Below are 3,866 nucleotides of genomic sequence, written 5' to 3' on the forward strand. Positions count from 1 at the left end.
GATTTCTTACCACACCAGTTTGCAAGTACCCTCTTGTCTCCTTACTTTTTCCTCATTCAATCCTACTATTTTCCCATTTTCAATGTTTTTATTTACTTGTTTCCATTCTTTTTTCTTGAATTTTCTTGAATTAAGAGATTACATTCTGTTATGATTCTGTGGTTAGGTTAATTATATTCATGCTTATCACGTGCGCAAAATTAAAATGGCGTCAAACCACAAACCCACGTGATGATATCCACCTGGAATTTCTACCAACTTCTAAGTTCTTTATGCATCCTTTCTTCTTTTTAACCTGCTGGTGCACATCCTTGACTCAAATGCTGTCGAACTATGGGATCTCCTAAAGTTATCGGCCCCAGAAAATAGTGGGTGGGCGTGCAGGAAATAACTCACGCAATCAGTGCTTTGAATTAGCTTAGGTGTCCCTAGTTAGCTATGTTCCCTAGTTAGCTATGTCCTCTATTTATGTTAGGAGTCCCCTAGTTAGCTATTGTTTTAGGGTTGGGGTTAGGGTTTAGTTTTTTTATTTATTTTAGAGCGTTCCCAAGGTGTTAGTAGTCCCTAGTACTGCTTCTTTTCAGTCGCCATTTTTTCCAATCATGTGACGTCATTTCCTGACGCACCCACCCACTATTTCCTGGGGACCGGTAACTATAGGTGATCCGAACTATGTATAAACCAACTTAAGAGGTTGTCTCTATAAGAAGTTAATCGAATTGATAGAAGAAAGTAGTGTTGTATTGGTATTACATTTTGGATTTGGTTTTAGTTATGGTATTTTCACCAATTCTCATGATTTATAGATATTAGTTTTAGTAATTTTACCGAAAGTAAAACTCTATTGGTATTGGTAACAAATGTTAATTTTGGTAGATTATAGTAAGTACATATAATTTAACAAAACTAACTCTAGTCATACTATTAATCTTAGACTAATGATGATTTAATTGTATTAAAATTAATTGTATTAATTAGTAGTCCCATACGTTACTGTTCCTTAGTCTTCCACTTCTAGTAGCCATTTTGCAACTAAGATAGCTACACATAACATGTGCTTCATGAATTTGCACATGATAATCTAGTGATATCAATCTAATCTGTTTACCCTTCAGTGAACATTGTTGTACCAAATGTATTGCATAGAAATGAATATTGGTTATAAATTTTAGTAAAGCAATTTGTGCTATTTTTAGTATTGGTTTTAGTTATGGTATTTTAATACTTTTAGTATTAGTTTTAGTTATGATATACCAAATTTCATGACCCAGTACCAAATTACTTTTAGTATTAGTAATGGTATACCAATACAACACTAGAAGAAAGATGAAAGAAAGAAGAAAAAGTCTGAAGAATTTTGCCAGAAATTTGAATTCGGGCCTGTTTTCCAGAAAAGCTCCCGCTACATTATAGTCCACTTTAAAGGTACCAGGAGAATCGCTCAGTGAAGGAAAGCCCATCTAAGTCATTTATAAGGCTGTACAATGTAAGATAAAAGAGTTATAAGCATTTAAAAATTATAAAAACGGCCGCCAACTTGAAAAATCCACCTGAATCCTACATATAGGCTATCGCCTATATAACTATAGAAGTAGATGTACTTAAGTATAAGGTGTTTTAAACATAGGGAATTCTATCTTTTTCTTTAGTACTTAAAATATGATGGGTGTGCAGAACCATAAAATATAATTAATACTTGTACATGAAATAATCTTGTCACAACAAAATTTATGACATACCTGTATAAAACTAATTTTTTACTACATGTACAGTGCCTGAGTGACCTCACAATAATATTGTATTCAGTGTGCTAAATGCTAAGCAGTCAATTCCTCTTTTAAAATTAATTTGTGATATACATGTACACATACATGTAGCTGACTTTGAAACCAAAAATACTCAATTAGAACAAATCCTTTTGTTTGCCTACATCCACTTCAAGTCTCATGGCTAAAAAATAGAGCAATCAGCCCTTTAACCTTGCACTCTGTTTTAGCTACTTGTCCAGACAAATTCCAAATTGACAAGACAGTTTCCACTCGGAGCTACAATAACTATATTTACTTGCACATGTACGTATACTATCAGTTTCGAAAATTAGTTTAAACACATAAAATTACAGAATTAACTTCAAACTAGTATGTACATGTACGTGCATGTGCATTCATACAGTAAAATAACATTACTAGAGTTTCCTTCAAATTGTGAAGAATAGGGCTATACATCATTACAGTCCTCATTGTTTAGAATCAATATTTTGAAATGCTCACAACACATATTATATAGTATTACGTACGTAAGTTAAAATGATAGTATTCATCAAATTGTCAATGCTTAATAAAAAATTTTTTGTTAGCAATATCAAGAAATAAAATTTAGCACCCCATTGGGTATCACAAATTTTGGTACATGTGCATTGCAGAAATGACGACAGACATAAACAAAAAATTGTTGTTGGAACCAGTTCAAACTTCATACATACATGTGCATGTAGCATATGCCATAGGGGCATCAATGTACATTGTACATGTACATTTACCAGAAAGTCTAAGTAATGACATGTACAAAAGAGAAAAGCATCAAAACAAAATAGTCAAAATTTATACATACATGTAAATGCATGTAGACAATGTACATGTACATGTGCAGTACATTGTATGCGCATACGTGTATTTTTAATATCAATAATTACTTACTTCTTCAACATACAAGTAGAAGTACATAAAAGTGCAAGCAGATCCTACAAAATGTTTTTCATTGAATGAGTGAGCTTCTTGTATTATAACTTTTTTGCTATTAGCAGGAATATAGAAAGAAGAAAAGAGAGAGGGAGAAATGTAAAGATATCCTCCAGACACAGTTACTTGTTGTTTGCTAATTCTACCGTATAGCAGGAAATTTTGGAGCAAATTAAATTTGGCAAATTCGGCATTTTGATAGCCATTTTCCAAAATAAAAATCTGCCATTTTGAGCCATTATACGCATGTTCAATGGCACATGGCCACTAATTCACCAAATTAAAATTTGCCAATCACCAAATTTTGATACAGGGATTTGTATTTCAACTATACAAAAGATATTATTACATTTGTAGTATGTATAAAAGGTACCTTATGTATACCACTTATATTTTATGGATAATAAATTTTGCTAATTTTGTGGGTGGAAAATATTTAAAAACTAAATTTGACTTTATTTGCTACACCTTGTTTAGTAAAATAGATAGGTCATTTTGTGAATTTTTATCTGCAAATGCTTAACAGAAAAAATTCAAATTTTATGCATACAAAGTACAAGTGGTACATATACATGGTATATGCCGTATAGTGCAAAATCTCCGAGGGCAGTAAATTTCAGATTTGTGAAAATTACTTCAGCAAAAATTAAATTATTAGGGCACAAAATGGCAGACGGTATAAAGTCACAAAAAATTAAATCTGCAAAACAGATTTTTAGGCAAATTTGTGAAATTTATAGGCTTCAAAAATTTTGCACTATGTGGTACCTTGAGGTGATAAAGGTTGTGAAGACGAAATACTAGAAACTGCTGCATTAGAAGATGTGTCTGAATTAAAATAAATAAATAATAAAACAATTTTATTACTCTAATTTTAATACACACCAAATTGTGTTGTCTTGGTTTCATCATTACTTGAGCTATCTATAGATATGTATTATGATTGATTCTTAATAATTTTTGTGGCCAAAAAATTTTGTGAATTAGTACAAAATTTCATTTCATATTAATTTTCAAAATGTTCTAAATTTTTTCTTATTATATCATATTTGATTAATATTTTCATAAATTCTATTTCTATAAATATTAAAAAGAAAAACAAAATTTACAAAAAAAAAATTTTGGGCC

At 30.9% G+C, this 3,866-nt stretch overlaps 1 long non-coding RNA gene across 1 annotated transcript in view; it reads right to left on the reverse strand.

Moving 5' to 3' along the window:
• LOC109582369 (uncharacterized) overlaps positions 1-3,734 on the reverse strand; it is a 6,227-nt gene extending 2,493 nt beyond the window's left edge. Inside the window, exons 1-3 of the long non-coding RNA XR_002185057.1 lie at positions 3,624-3,734; positions 3,507-3,566; positions 2,697-2,793 (exon numbers count right to left, since the gene is read on the reverse strand). This is a non-coding gene — a long non-coding RNA (uncharacterized LOC109582369). The remainder of the gene's footprint in view (positions 1-2,696; positions 2,794-3,506; positions 3,567-3,623) is intronic.
• Between the last annotated feature and the right edge of the window lie 132 nt (positions 3,735-3,866).

This window comes from Amphimedon queenslandica, unplaced genomic scaffold, assembly GCF_000090795.2.
Source record: "Amphimedon queenslandica unplaced genomic scaffold, v1.1 AMPQUscaffold_13387, whole genome shotgun sequence".
Taxonomy (NCBI): Eukaryota; Metazoa; Porifera; class Demospongiae; order Haplosclerida; family Niphatidae; genus Amphimedon; species Amphimedon queenslandica.